The sequence below is a fragment of the Castor canadensis genome, chromosome 11 (genome assembly GCF_047511655.1).
Source record: "Castor canadensis chromosome 11, mCasCan1.hap1v2, whole genome shotgun sequence".
Classification (NCBI taxonomy): domain Eukaryota; kingdom Metazoa; phylum Chordata; class Mammalia; order Rodentia; family Castoridae; genus Castor; species Castor canadensis.
This window is the reverse complement of record NC_133396.1, coordinates 54,663,735-54,680,694: the sequence shown is the minus strand read 5'-3', so window position 1 is coordinate 54,680,694 and position 16,960 is coordinate 54,663,735.

Sequence of the window (16,960 nt, the reverse complement as noted above, 5' to 3'; positions counted from 1 at the left end):
CAGAAATCCTTGCTTGACCCTAGCTTGACATAGATGGAAAACTCAAAATAAATAAACAAACAACTACCTTTCTTATATATGCTGACAGTATAAACAATCTTTAGTTCATAACACGGTTGATGCTCTTTGGAGCATAGCTATCATTAAGGACAATACTTAAAATATTTAGCTGTGGATAAGGACAGGGTACTGACAATTCCAAAAGGACACTGACAAATAGGTGGTGATGCTGTGTCAGAGGCACTGGACAAGGGGTACAAGCAGAGAGGCTTTAAGAGATGGGTGTTTGCCTGTCAGTGTGGAAGTGCAATTGTCCCCTGATATCTGTGGGGAATGGTTCCAAGACTCACCACAGATATCAAAATTCCACAGATGCTCAGGTCCCTCAGAAGAAATGGCATACTATTTGCTTAAAACCTATGTAACCCTCTCCCATGCTTTAAGTCATCTCTAGATCATTTATAATACCTAACACAGTATAAATGCTATGTAAATAGTTGCTATATATTACATTTCAGGGAAAAGTGACAAGAAAAAGAAACAGTCTATACATGTTCACTACAGATGCAATTGTTTTCTGTTTATTTTTGATCCATAGTTGGCTGAATTCATAGATGTGGAACTTGTGGCTGCAGAGGGCCAACTGTATTTCTGAAGTGGCTATGCTCTTGATGATAACCAGCTCTGGGCAGTGGTCCAAGACAGCTCTGACTATTGAGGTTCTACACATTTAACAGAAGAAGAAACTGAGGCTGAATGAGGTAGCATTTGAAGAAAGGCTCATAACCAATGTAGAAAGCCTGAGACTAGACCTCAAGTTTATAAATTCCCAAACCCAGTATTTGATTCTATATCATGACCCAGGACAGTTAAGAGAAACCAAGTACCTGTCACTGATGAGCATATGAAACCTGGATTTGTCCAGCAAGTGTACCATTAAAACAAGCCACGTGGTTAGAGAGAAGTATTTTACCCCATGGAAAATCCATACTTTTTATCATGAAATTATGCATCTTAATAAAGAGGGTTTAAGGGAAAAGCAGACCAATTCTGAACTAATCTCCCAGGGTGAACCCTAGTATGGGTGATCCATCGGACTCAGTTTCACAACAGAGAAGGCCGATCTTTATGACTTTTCACATACCTAATTTTGTAGGTATGAAACATGGTAATTAACTGTGTGTTCGGATAAACTGGGTGGCAATTAAAGTTCGGGTTGCTAAGCAGTTCTGAGAACAATTGCTTTATAAGATGTAGTTTTCATATTTTGTGACAAAGGTCTGAAAAGGGAGCACATAATGACTCCTGGTGGATGACGTCCCTGTTAGTTATGTTTTAATTATTAACCCAATTATATGGGTGAGGCAATAGGTGGTAATTTAGCTCCTTCACTGCCACTTAATTCTCGCTCCCTCAGCTACTGGGCTGGAGGACTCTATGGAAGCAATTTAAGAAATTTGCTCCAGAATCTATCCAGCTACAATAGGACTCTGTTCCTCCTTATGTCCTTCACTTTATTTCCCTGAAACTTTGAGGCAGGAAAGGCCTTGAGGGTGGGCAGGAAAAGTAGTGATGTGTCCTGGTACACTGTCACGATTTGAATGGACTCTAAAATGAGGCAGCCATGGGGGAGAATAGGTCCAGATAGGGGCTGGCTCTGAGTGTAAGATTGAGTGTGCCAGCAGTGTTCAATTGCACTTCCCTCATTCTCATATCTAGAAATTCTTGGAGAGAATGACAAAGGTAAATAACGTGCTTGGAATGGAAGAATTTTTTCTGGATTCCCCACTTGAGCCAGGGATGTGGATTCAATGTTTGTAGAATAAATATTTCTTTCTGTCATTGCCTTTCTTGAGTTTTGCACATTCTTACTTTCTGGAAAGAACTCTCAATTTTCTTTAGAATGATAGAAGAGTTTATTCAAATGTTATGCTTCTCTGATCTGTGAAGGCATCACCCAAAAGTGGAAAAGAAAAGAAAGGACACCATGAAGAAGAGTTGGGACCCAGAGAAAAAAGACTCTCAGGGCTTTGCTCAGAGCTGCATTGTTAAGAATTGGTCAACCTCAAAGGTGACTCAGGGAGCCACATGGGAGCCCAGCCATCAGAGCTAGACCACTGACAGGGATGGGGAGGTATGACTTAATGCTAACCCCACCGAGGAAAGGCTGAAGCTGTTGGTTATATATTCAGTACCTTAGGTGAGGCTGTTTTTAAGGTGTGGGTCAGGATAGACATGTATGTTTATGAGTGCTATACATATAAATATATACATGTATGTATTTAGCAAATGTGAATCATACTTTTCCCACTGGCAGAATATGCTACTGCTATCACATACTTCTCCCCAACACACATGGGTTTATTCTGGACTGTGTTTTGATCCATTTGGCCTTCAACCTACTTGTACATCAAGCCCATATTATTTTAGTTATTACAAATTTGTTATGTATTTCCCCTATCCTTCCAAACCCAATTTTTATTTTTAAATGTCTAGGCTATTCTTGTATATTTTCTATTCCAGATGTTTTTAAATCCATGAAAAATTGCTGGGATTGCTCTGTTTTAATAGGACAATTTAGGTAGAACTGGCTTACTAAAACTTCCCACCAGGAGCATAGTAGGTCTGAATTAATATCCATTTTCTTTTGTGTCTTTCTGGACAGTTTCATAGCATCTCTTTGGATAGAAAGTCTGTATTTTCTATTTACTCATAGTATATAAGAATACATATGGGTTTTTGAATGTTTCTTTTTTATTCTCTCCATTTTCTCTATTGGAATGTTTGTCTTTTTCTTATTGGCTCATGTGTTAATTAGACAGTCTCAGGCTTCTAAGATGCAAGTTTCCTCTGGTGATGGGTAAGGGGGTAAGAGACTCAGGAATAGCCAAATAACTGGGTCTTACAGGAGAAAATAAGTTGCCAGAAAAATTCAAAGTTCAAGGTGACTCCAATATTAATGCCTTCCCTCAGCTGTAGGTTCCATGAATCTCAGTTTCATATGCCATCTTGCTGATGCTCAGGTATTCTCTGATAATATCTACTTTCCTCTATCTTGGGCATCTCATACACACAGCTTGAGCTCTCTCCTGCATACTTCTTTCCACCTTCCCACTATTGACTAGTTTCTTTCTGGGTTTTGTAACCAAAGCCTCAAAGAGAAGGAGATAATGGTTTTCTTTAATCACTAGTTTCCTCCTTGGGGGCTTTAGATCCAGTCCTGAATTGCTATTCAACTTGCCCTTGAACAGCCTCAAAGCAATCAGCTATAACCAACCAGCACACATGGGCTTGTAACATAGACCAGCTACTATGATGTGGACGTGATTTGTGCCCCCCTCCCCAAGGTTTGTGTGCTGGGAGCTTGGTCCTCAGTGGCATGAGGTTGAGGTGGTGTTAAGAGGTAGAACCTAGTGGGAGGTAATTGGGTCCTTAGGGCTCCACTCTCAGGAATCAATTAATGCTGTCTTGTAGGAATGGATCAGGTTCCCCAGGGAGGAACAGCAAAGCCACCTATGCACTTGGCACCTTTTACAAGTGGCCATTTCCCTTTCTGCTTCTCTACCATGTTGTGACACAGCCTTCACCAGACACAAACACTATGATGTTTGTATATTTAAGCCACCAGAATCATGAGCTGAATAAACCTCTAACTTTATAAGCTACTCAACCTTGGGTGTTTTGTTATATCAATGCAGAATCAACTAAGACACCAAGGCTTCTCAAACTGTGAAGCCCATGTAAGTCACTGAGGTATCTTATTAAAATGCAGGTTCTGATTCAGTACATCTGAGATGGGGCCTGAGATCCTAAAACTCTTACAGTTCTCAGTCCAGGCCTGGTGGGCTAGTCTATGCACCACACTTTGAGTATCAAGGGCTCACAGTGGGGTTTCCCAGCCTCAGCTTGACTGATATTTTGAGTTATGTAATTCTTTATTGTAAGGAGCTGCCCTGTGCATTGTAGGATGTTTAACAACATGTCTGTATTCTACCCCCTAGATGCTGAAACCACCTCTCTCCCAAGTTGTGACAACTAAAATATCTCCAGAAAATGTCAAATGTTCTCTGGAAAGCAAAATCACCCTAGTTGGGACCCACTGGCTTAACACATAGTAAAGTGGAAGTAAGATGCACTTTGGAATGGGGTTTTAAATGTGACAGATGTTCTCAAATTACGACAGAGCCCAGCATGCAACAATTAATTTATGAAAGATTCTTTTATATGAAGTATTTTAACTCTTCGTTTATCACATTTATTTCAAATATCTCCCTTTTTTAATGCTTTGTCCCCTACTTAAATCTATTTAAATCATGCATTAGTCAAAACATAGATATTGCTTGCAAAGACAAGAATGAAATATTGCTAAGTAATATTATTTTATGCATGTATATGTTGTGCTACAGAGCTTGGGAAAGTAGCACAGGAACAGTTACCTGTAATAGGAAAAAAAGCAAATTTTAGCCATTATCTTAATTCAAATTACTGAAAATCACATTGTCTATAGTAGCCTGACTGCAGAATTATCTTGTGGGAATTCAGAGAGGACCTCTGCAATACATATTTTAAGTGACATGGTGTGGATGACCACCTGCCTCATACCCAGGTATGCATTTGCACAGCATCTCTGCACTGTAATCTTGGACCAATCACACCACCTTCTACTGTGAAGCTTCATTGTCAATAAAATGATGTATTTCTCCCTTCCTGTCTCAGATAAGTAATGAAGAACAAATAAGCAAATACCTTCTTAACCTGCATTGTACAAAGTAGTGGCCACCAGTGCTAAGTGACTATTTAAACTCAAATTAACTAAAATTAAAATTAAATTTTCAATTCTTCACTCACATTAGCCACCTTCCAAGTATTCATACCCACATGTGACAGGTGGCTGCATATGTGACAGCACAGAAACAGAACATTTCCATCATGGTAGAAAGTTCTGAAAACAGTCCTGTTTTCACCACACACACACAAAAAAAAGCCTGGGACAAATACAAGTTATGTTATCATTGCTGTTGCTGGGGGTTGGGATTCTCATATATTCACAAGGAGAGGCATTCAATCACACAAGCCCACCCCCAGACATGCATCAGTGTGGGATGGCCTAAGTATTCATATTTCATTGTTCCATCTACTGCAGTCATGAAAGCAATGAAAATCTAAATTAAACCCTTGAAAAATTGGAGCAAGGGTCAAATAATTATGGGTGCACTGTTTTCTATAAATATCATTGTCTGGACCACAAATAGCTTCATCAATATTCTACTTACAGCAGAAAAAAAATGAGTGCTGTACTATTTTCCTATAAAATTTCTTATTTAGATTAGCATTTATAAAAGGGTATTTTATTTTGTGGACTCAACTATCTTTTATTCGTGTTATACAAGACTAAGACTTAATGCTGAACAGTGGTATGGGTGCCCATAGAAGAGTTTCAGCCACCAGAATCCCGCCCAGAGGTGCCTGGCTTTCTATGGCATGATGCAAGAGAAAACAGTCAGGAATGACATGTGGCACTTCAAGGACTTAATAAAGTAGTAATGAAAAATCAACAAAAAGAGTAATACTATCAACATTTATAATATTTCAGGATTTGTGGTAAATGCTTTATTTGTCTTACTACATTTACTCTTGCCAAAACACCAATGAAATGGGTATTTGGCAGTATAGTTTTCCAAAATGCCAGGTGCACAGACGAGGTTCAGAGAGGTTTAATAACTTGCCTGAGGTCATTCAGTAAAGAAATGTCTGAGTCCAGTATCAAACTGAAGTATGCTTGACTCCAGAACTCATGACCTGTCCCCGATCAGCATGGCGGATTCCACATACTCAGGAATGTTTGGGCCCTGCTCTGTTTCCCTTTCCTCCCAACTTCTGCTTTATTCTGAACTGCAAGAGTTTTGCAGTATTTGGCCATCCCAGCCTGTCCACTCCCCTTTAGCCCTCCCCCTAAAAAAATATCTTTTGTGTGCTAGTGAGATGAGTGGTGGCTGAAGCCCTTAGATAGCTTCAGGGTGGGGACTAGTAGCCAGAAAATCCAAGGCATGGTTAAAGGATTGGAACTTTCAGCCCCACCCCTGATCTTGGAGGAGCCATGCTCCAGTCAGCCATGCCTGTGGAATAAAAACCTCTTAACAATGGGGTTCATAGTTTCCTGGTTGGGAAGCACATGGAGGTGCTTGGAGGATGGCAAACCTTGAGAGGGCAGGGAGGATTCATGCCCCAACCCTATACCTTGCCCTTTGCATCTCTCCCATCTGGTTGATACTGATTTGAGTTCTTGCTGATAACCAAATATATGTACATAAATTGCTTCCCTGAATTCTTTGAGCTATTTTAGCAAAATTTGCTAAAGGAAGTGGTGGGAATTCCTGATTTCAAGCCAAATGAGTCATAAGAACCACTGGGCCTGGACTTGTACTGATAGCTAAAGTGGGGGCAGTCTTGTAGGACTAAGCCCTTATACCTGTGCAGTCTGACACTAACTTCAGGGAGTTAGTACCAGAATTAAATTGAAGAAAGACACTCAGTTGGCATCTGGAGAATTGGGGAATTGGTCATTGGTGCCAGAAAACACCACAGAGCATGCTTCAAATGTTAAACTGTGGTCTACACTATTCCAGGAGTGTTGAATTGACACATGTATCTATAACACAGTACTAATCCAGAAGTGCCTTAAGGTAAGTGGTAGATAATATAGTAATGACTAAAAGACTTGTAGAAATAATCTGAAATCATTGGCTGTTAGGTCTACTTGAAGTCATTGCCGTTGTTAAATGAAATCTCTCTTCTGTTTCTCCAAAGCTTTCTTTCAGTAAGGATTTGTGGGAACTGAAGGAAGAGCTGAGTTTCACCTCTGAGCTGGCATAGGGAGGATAAGGGAGGGATATTCACTAAATGGTATTAACTCAGCAAAAGCAACCCCTGGAGCCAGGGGTCACCATTAGATTCTAAGCCAAGCCATGCTGAAACACAGCAAATTACAGAAACCCAAAGGAAGGGTTTGGAATGTCCACAGGGCTCTAGAATAACCATCCCTAGAGTTCAAGAAGCAAGTAGACTCAAGGCCGTTTTAGGACTTTCAATGATACTATCTTCAAGTTTGAAGACTCCCGACCTCATATTCTATTAAGTATATCAAAATATCTCCACATTGAGCAATAATTTATATATAACTGAGTTTTATTTTAGTAGACTAAATGATATAATGTTACTTTGGGATAGATTTAATGAATATTTTCTTTCTGATTTTTTGAGATTTTTCCTTTGGCATTACTGGGGTTTAAGCTCAGGGCCTTTGCACTTGCTAGGCAGGTGCTCTGTCACTTGAACTGTGCTGTCAAACCTTTTTGCTTTTGGTTATTTTTTGAAATAGGGTCTTGCTTTATGCCAAGGATAGCCTGGACTGTGATCCTATTTGTGCATCCAGATGCAACTGGTATGACAGGTGCATGCCACTACACCCAGCCATCGGTTGAGATGGGCTGGCTTTGAACCTCAATCCTCCCAATCTCCACCTACAAAGTAGCTAGGAACACAGGCTTGAGCCATCTGTAAACATTTTTTAAGTGCCTGGCTGGAAATGTTTTTTTAAAACCTCAATTATTTTTGCAGGCCCTGCGCAAAGTCCTCCTACCTGGACTGGACAGAAATAGACAGAAAACATGAAAATCATCAGCTTGGCAAATGCAGCAGCCAGGTTCCAGTGTTACGGGGAAAAAGCAAGACATCATCGCCATTAAGTTCCATCGTTATTCTTAGGACAGTAGTCTAGGATACTACAGATACTGGTTGAAGTTGTCTAATCCATTTTGAGAGCCTTGCAAGGGAGGACGACTTGAGTCAAAGAGGCCCACAGAGAAATTAGTGTGAAAGGACAAGCAAATGTCAATTAAAATTGGCGAAGGGCTCTGTAGAATAGGATGGAGACTTTATATGAACTAAAGAGAAACTATCCATCCTTTGGGGTTATAATGCATTTCAGCCAGTCCTCCACAAAGGCCTTGTCAACAGTTTCAGCAAAACAAATGACCTCATTAATTAAATGGGTTAGTACTCTCACCACACTGTCCTTAATTGCTCTTCTGACTTTTGGGAGAGGCATTTTTCAGCCAAATTGAATACCCAGAGCCTCCAGTAATCAATGCCACCAAAAACTCTGTACATTTTGATAGCAATTGAAAGATAATTGCACCTGCTGGGCGTGGTGGTGCACATCTGTAATCCTAGTGCTCAAGAGACTGAGCTGGAAGGATCAAGAGTTCAAGGCCAGCCTGGGCTATAGAGCAAGACCCTGTCTCAATATACAGAAAAAAAAAAGCAAATAAAGATCACTGTACAACATGTGCCACCCAGTTTGGCTAGTTCTGTTGAGCACAGTTCCTAAGAGTCCTATCCAACCAGCTTCGTTCTCCAACCTGACTCCAAATCCAAGAAGATCCTCCTCCTCATCTCCCTTACAGAGACATTTTCTTTTAACTTGAAGACAAGCTCTACTTCCATTTCATTCATTGAATACATGCAATTTGAGTTCCTTTGATTCTGCTCTAAGTACACAATAAAGCAGTAGATACAGTAGACCAAAGTCACAGTTTCATGGGGTTTCTACTCCACTTGGTGAGGTTCTTGCACAACCTTGTGTGAGTGTTAGTGCTGTGTGAGAAAGTGTCCCCTTTATCCTACCCAGAATCTACATCTGTTGCCCTTGAGGACAGTGACCTTATCTCATTCAGAATTATTTCCCCAGAGCACAAGACTACCTGGCCCAGAGAGTTGCACCAATTAGGTTAAGTAACAGAATCCCCACCACATACACACACAATATATATATATATATATATATATACTGGTCTGATTCAGATAATGATTCAATTTTCCCATAGTTTTGCCCAGAAGTAGAAAGCCCAGCAAAGCCACCAGAGTGGCTCTATAATATCATCAATGTCCAAAACTCCATTTATTTTCCTCTTTTCCCTCTCTTTGCTGTTTAATTCCATCCTAAGATTGCCTTCTTGCCCTCTACTGTCCACTGCAGCAATAGAAGTCACACTCACAGTGCGAAGAGTGAGAGAGAAGAAAGTGGAAAGGGAAAATGTTGTTATTAAAAGTCTCCTCCAAAACTCATGCTGGCTGAAATTTAGTTGCCATTGTTACAGTACCAAGAGGGGTACTGACTGGATCATGAGGGCTTCACCCTTGTGAATAGTTTAAGGTGTTATCCTGTGAGCTGAGGATCAATGAAAGGATGCAGTTTGGCTGATTTACTCTCTGACTTGCACATGCTCACTTATCCCAGCCATGTATGACACAGCATGGAAACCCTCATCAGGTGTCAACACCATACTCTTAGACTTCCCAGCCTCCAGAACTGTAAACCAAATACCTCTCTTTTCTTTATAAACTACACTGTCTGTGGCATTCAGTTATAGCAGCAGAAAAATAGAATAAGAGAGCAAACGAGTGAGGCATTTAAGGAGCTTAGAAGTCCTATCTGTATCTTCTTGTGCTATTCCATCACTTTGAACTATGTCTCATACCACACTTTTCTTTAAGAGAATGGTAATTTTAGATCCAAGCATGGTGGCACATGCCTGTGTTTCTAGCTAGGCAGGAGGCAGAGATCACATCACAGTCTGAGGCTAGCCCAAGGTAAAAATGTCAGACCCTATCCAAAAAAATAGCTAAAGCAAAAACAGACTGGAGCCATGGCTCAAGAGCTAAAGCAGTTGCCCATTAAGCACAAAGCCTTGAGTGCAAAACACCAGTATTGCAAAAAAAAAAAAAAACAGAAAAGAGTATGGTAATTTTGAAATGTACCCACAAATTCTTGAATACTCTTCCTTCTGACAAGTAGAGTTAATTTTTCTCCCTATGTACACACTGTACTTAGCTATGTTTCTAATGAGTAGGATGTGGCAGAAATGACAGTGCGTGACTTAGACTAGATGATAAATGGCGTCATGGCTTCTCTATAGGACCATTCATTCTGGGAGAAGCAAGCAGCCATGCTGTAGCAGCCCTGTGGAGAGGTTCCTATGTGGAGGAACAGAGTCCCCTGCCAAGAGCTAACATTAACTCCCGCGGCTTCCTTTGGAGCTAGCGTGAGCCACCTTACAGCATATACCCAGCTCCAGTGAGCCACCAGAGAACAGGAAGCCCTGGCAAACATCAGCACCACAGTGACCCTGAGCCTGAAACTTTCAGCTAAATGTTCCCAAATTCTTAGCTCATAGAAATTATATGAGATAATAAATTTTTATTGTGCTAACATAATCAGTTGAGGGATATTTTGTCACATAGCAATAGATAACTAATAAAAAGGGAGACTATGAAAGACTGGGTTGGTCAACATTGTGGCAGACACTGATGATTTTCCAACAAAAGCTATTTGCTGTTCTCTCTAAGCACACAGCTAGAGTACATTTCCCATCTGCCTTGCAGTGGCCATGAGACTCAGAGCTCTCCAATAGAGTGTGAAGAGAAGTGAGGTTTAGCCAAAGGGAGGTTTGGTCAAAGGGATCTATATCTTTAAATATTTTTCCTTCCCAGCTTGACTTTTCTCGCTGGGTCAGCTCAATGTAGACAATAATGACAAGGCTCTAGGAGAGGGCAGAGCCTCAAGATGGGTCCCTGAGGAATCAAGGAGAAAAGAACCACCTTGGCAAACTGAATATCTGACAGTGGTTATTAGGAGAACATAAGATAAATGCTCAGCCACTTTTTCTTGGTTCAGCCTATACTATTTCACCAAATATAGAAATACTTCTGCCCAAACGAAATCACATGTTAGAAAGGGAAAGGGGCTGGTGGATGAACCTTAGAAATCTTTGCCGCAGAAATGGTCTGGGAATGATTCCTACATGTGCAGGATCTACTGGCTGATATGCAGAGAGGAGCCTGCTGATGAGACAGCTCCAGGTGCTCCAAGAAGGGAGCACAGCATGGTCTCCCCAGCACAGAGTCCCCAAACCCTCACCACTGTCCTGGGAGCTTTACTGGAGAAAGGTCAACTGTATTTGTTTGTTGTCCATTGTTATAGTAAAATACCTGAGGCTGGGTACTTTACAAAGAAAAGAGACTTGTTTGGCTCATAGTTTTAGAGGCTGAAAGTCCAAGACCAGGTGCCCCCATTAATTCAGCCTCTAGTGTGTCCTGTTGGCAGAAGGTATCATGGTAGGAGCATGTGTGAGAGAGAAAGAGCATAGTGTAACAGAAAGTCAGAGAGAACACAGAGTAGCCAGTCTTCCTTTTTTTATAACAACCCTTTCATGAGAACTAATTGGGGTTCAATGAGAACTACCTTAATCCCTCCTGAGGATCATACTCCCAAAATCTTAAAGACCTCCCACCAGGTCCTACCTCTTAACACTTCCAGGCTGGGACCCAAGCTCCTAGCACTTGAACCCTTAGGGGACAAACCAGATCCAAACTGTAGCTGACTCTTCTTGAAGCTCGTCATGTCATCTTGAACCATGTGTCAACATGACATGTGGGCTACTTTTTGGGGTTAAGACTAGGGTTTGAACTCAGGGCTTCACAGTTGCAAAGCAGGCACTCTGATGCTTGAGCCACACCTCCAGTGCAGTGCAGGCTAACTCTTGATCTCATTAGACATGAGTCCTCTTTGCCAGTTTTGTCTGTGGGTTTCCACTGACTTGCATTCTGAAGTTGATACTTCCAGAAAGTAAGGCAGGGAACCAGAGTTTGGGAGATAGGTGGATTACAGGCCTGTACCTGCCTCTTTATCCTACCATAGACATGGTAGAATAAGACATAAGACATCTAACACAGGCTTCCTCCACCTATGGAATCTGGAATCCATCAAGCAGTATTCAATCAGTCCTTGCCCATTCCTCCTTCCTCCTGAACTTACCTAGGAATATCCTCTACTTCACCCTTATGGAATGTTGTCACAACTGTATAGCTATCATGAAGCTCACAGAAGGCTATCTAAGGACGGGCATCTCTTTGACATTTCATTCACTCATGCATGAAAGCTAAAATTTATTAAGACTCTCTCATGGCTTACCATAGACTACAAGGTACAGCAAGGTCTGGTCCCTGCTTAGGACTCCAGCTTCATCCTGAGCTGTTCTTGCTTGGTTTTCTGCCCTCCTGCTAACTACCCTTCAATTCAGTCAGGCTCCTCCAGTCGCTGGGTCTTGGTATATGGTATCCTCTCAGTTTGGAGCTCTTTAGTGAAATACTCTACCCTCTGGGAAATCTCCCTGATCCCCAAAACAAAGTCAACACCCCTTATTCCTAGTTCCTGTACTTTTTCTTTCTAGTCCTCATCAAAAGAATTACTGGCATAATAGCCTGTTTCATGCTTATCCTTCCCACTAGTCTGAATGATCAGGGAGTACATGGCCTGAGTTACCATACAGAAGTTTCCTGGGGAAGCAGGGGTGAAATGTCTCACCCTGGATGGTGACAAGAAGGGAAGGAAACATGTGGACAAATCAGAGCCATAAATTGTTCTATTCGACAAACTACATTTCCTTGGATTGGGTTTAAAGGCAGCCATTTTTTTTTTAACGAATCTGACTCAGGGAAAACTGTATTACAACAAAGATCACTCAACAGTCACAGCTTCAGGGAAGGCTTTGTGGACTGATCAGAGAAGAACTCATAATTTTCTTATATGCCACTCCCACTAAAAGAAAATGTTCCTATTAATTATAATTATGTGCTCATCCTTCTCCCATCCCGAATACAATTAGAGATGTCAAAGGTGTTTTAACTTTTCATCAAAACCTACTTGCAACTTGCCAGCCCTGACTATGTCTACTGGTGGTAGAATCTACAAGAAATCATGGTTCCAGTTCTTGTTTTGGGATAAATCAGCAAAGAAATCATTCCACAGTACTGAACCATTGTCCTAAAGGAAAGTTCATAGAATATTTTAGTGTTTTGGTTTAGTGGCTCAATAAAGCCTGCGCCTGCCACTACAGTATGGTATTTGGAGTTCTGAGAGAGGCTGGACACATTTCTTTCTACTGAAAGTTACAGAAACATTCTTTTGAGGTCTTAAACGATGATGGGATCATCTCCTGCAAAATAGATTGGAGATAAGTTGTTTCCAGGGCTAGATAATTAGCCCTCCACTCCATTTCTCTGCAACCCTCTGGACTCTGCCTGTCACTTCTGGTTACTTCTTCTTTGACCAAACTCCTGTGGTCTCTGACTGGTCCTTGTACCCATAGCACTTTGAGAAGTTACCAAAGTCCAGAGTCTTTCCATGCCTAAGATCCTGGTTCAGAGTTTTGTTTTGTTTTTGTTTTTGTTTTGTTTTGGGGGAGGCATCCTAACACTGTTCTTTTTTGCAAATATATTGTCCCCCAGTGCTCCAAAGAGCCAATGCTATGTTAACCTCAGACCATTTCTACCTCCATCTCCTCCAACTTCACCACCACAGCCTCTTTGGGCTCCATAGACTTTAACAGCTCCATCACCTCCAATCTTTCCACCATCTGCCTTTTGCCTCCATCTCCCTCATCATCCTTTTTTCTTGTTCCCACATGCCCTTCAAGGCTCATCTTACCCATCATCTCCTTCAGAAAGCTTCACTGCTCCACTCCACTTGCTACCAGTGCTAGTTCTCCACTGTATTCTCCACATCATAGTACAGGCGGATTTGTATTGAGGAGTTTTTCTTTCTGGATTGGAGCCGTTGTTTAGTTGCCTCTTTGTTTCCACAAATGATAGAGTTCATTGAGGACGTCTCTCTTTATTCCCAGAGCCTAGCCTGAAACAATGCCTGACATAATAGCTTCACAATTGATAATTACCAATTGGTGATGGGTAGAGAGATAAGTACAGGAACACATGAATCTTTTAAATAATTCATAGGTAGAAAGTCTTAAATCTCTGAAATCTTGAAATGGTGAGGAATATTTTGTGAGAGTGTATTTACCAGCAATTGGGTTTTCTAATTTCAAGTCCAGTGTCAATTACCAGGCTAGGCTAGACAGAACACTTGGTAAGCATCTAAAACTTAACCACTAGATGGCAGCCGCACCCCAGGAGCGGGCCACCTCCGCCCTCTGGCCACACCCCGCCCAGCCTCAGACCTTTCGCTGGGCTGACACCGAGCATACAGGACAGGTCCTGGCAGATAATCGTCCTCGGGACTACAATCCCCCAAAAAAGTGACCGGCTCTCCCGCCCCTTCCTTATAAATTCCACAAGTCCCTTCATTCTTCAGATCCGCAGCCTCCCCATCCCCACCCCGGAGTTATAAAATCCCCATTCCCACTTAGCGCTCCGTACTCCCCAGGCAGGGTCTGGCTGGCAACTCTCGCACCGTCAGCTCAATTAGTAACTACTAAGAAAGAGCAGGGTCTTATTCCAGGAGTCTCTCCCTGGGAAATCAGGACATCTTAAGAATTGTCAGGCGTGTGAGGCAGAAACTAACAAGAAGGAAGAGGGAGAGAGAAGGAGAGGGACAAGAAAAGGAGCTTAAAAAGAGGGTGGAGTGGGAGCTGGTATCCCTCTGGACACATTTGTTCTTTTCCCGGGTTTCGCAAAGAGAATGAGTGTTATCCTACAATGTTCAGATATCAGAGCAGTGTGAGAGCCAGGAGTGTCATCACCGGCTCCATGGCGCTGCCCGGAGGCACCCCTTTCTAGCTCGCACCCAGCCCCAGGCTCCTGTCCATACTCATTGCCTCATTCCCAGGAATGGGCTGCCCAGAGACACCAAGGTCTGTCAAACAGCGCTTCAGACTGCCTCTTCCTCTAAAGAGGACGCATGTCTGTAGCTCATGCTTTGGAGAGGCCCCCAAGGCATGAAAATGATCCCTGCATTCCCAGTCTTAGTCTTGGTGACCTGTTCCAGTGTCACAGAAGAGAAGCAGATGTCAAATGCAGTCCTGTCTGTGTCACAGGGCTTCTGTGAGGATGGAGTGGTACACAGGCAAAAGCCTGCACACACTGCAAGGTGTGCAGTTTTGAATGATCATGTGGTCATTTATTCACCATCCATGGGCACCTCTTCAGAACCAAGGCAGCAGGCTAGAATCTGCGTCTACAGCAGAATAGAGGAAAATAGTAAGTGCCACATGAGGAAGCAAATGGCCAAATCCAGAATGTGGGGAAGATGGTAAGTACATGAAGTAATTAATTAGTACAATTTAGCCATTCTACCATGTACGCATATTTCAAAACATTAATAAATAGACATATAATTTGTATTTGTCAATTTAAAAAATAAGGTGTTTTTTTTTTCATTCAAGAATGTGGGAAGTTCCCTAAGTCAAAAGACCTGGTATCTCCATAAATAAATGGTATGAGCAAAGGAGGCAGAGGCTCCTACAGGTGAGAAGTTGGGAAACAGAGCGACCAAGAACTCAGCTAGATCAGGTTTAGATCTAGCTACAAAAAGGTAGTTCCTGGGACATAGATGGAAATAAGAGTGTGGGATGGGTATTAAGATTAAAGAATGTTTAAATTTTCATGTATGATTATGATGGCATTGTGGTTAGTGTTTTTAAAAAGAAGAAAGAAGTTCTTTGTTAGAGATACACATCTCTTTTTGCAAGGATTTACTGAAGAAGTGGTGTCTGACATTTGTTTTAAAATTAAAAGAAAAGAAAAAAGCAGAGCATTATGGTACATTCCTGTTATCCCAGAGCTTGGGAGGTGGAGGCAGGAGGACTGTGAGTCAGTCAACCTGTGCTACATAATCAGACCCACCCTGACCAAAATACTCAGGGGAAAAAAAAAAAAAAAGCAAAAGATAGAGACAATTGGAAAACAATAAGCCCAGATCATTTTTGTAACTGGATTGTGGATACATATGGGGTTCATTGATAATTTTTTTCTATCTTTGTATATGTTTAAATAAAAATTTTACTGGGAAACAAGTACTGCAAGGAGTTTGAGGAACTCTCGGGAAGACAGAAGCAGATAGCCAATCCACAAGAAGTGTAGCAGATCAAAGGGCAACTGTGAAGGCCTAGAGGAAGGAGACTGGGGAAGGATGAGGTCAGCCTAACTGGGGAGAAAGGACATTCCAGGAGGAGCACAGAGTCTCTGAATATCATTCCACTGCCCAAAAGTTTTTCCTGAGGTTGTCAATTCATCCCAACTTGCTTGGAACTCTCTTAGCCATAGCCCTGAAAGGCCCCCATCTCAGGAAGCCCATTAGTCCTGGGCAAACCTGGATGGCTGGTCACCCTACCTCCCATTACATGGAACATTGTGCTGGCTAGCTAAGGGGGAGCAGAGCTGAGCTGGAGCAGCTGGGAGCTACAAGATTGGGCATGGTGGCACCCTGAATAACAGCCCAAGAGGGACCCTAGGCAATGCCCAGACATGTTTTCTGCTCCTTTGGCACCAAACCTCAATAGCAAACCCTTTCATCCTAGGACATTTGAAGTTGACTGCCCAAGGACCAGGCTGGCTTCCCATGCCTCCTCCCACATTCTGCTAAGGAGGAACCTGCAGACAGCATAGCTTCTACCCAGAACACTCTGCTATGACCTGAGTCTCCCAAATTTCCACGTATATATCTATATATGCACATGTATACACATAAATGAGTACATATGCACTGTCTATATGTTTATTAACCACATACACACTGTCTCTTTATATATGTTCATTAGCACTTGCTATGAGCATTTTTTCATTCAATCCGTACAAAGACTCTATGATGTAGGGATGGTCACACTCAATTAATAAATGAGGAAATTAAGGCTCAGGAAAGTAATTTGTCCAAGGCCAAATGTAGCAATAGCAATATACCTCACTCCCTATCTCATAGGGTTACATAGGAAATTAGTGAATTATTACATCAATAAAGTGCTTATGATAGTGCGTAACATGGAGGAAGTGATCGATAAGAGATAAACTCTTATTGATGTCTAATACTATACCACACGGTCATACTCTGCAGAGGGAGGGGGAAGCATAGAAATCTGAATTTTGGAAAAAGTAAATTATTTGAATATTT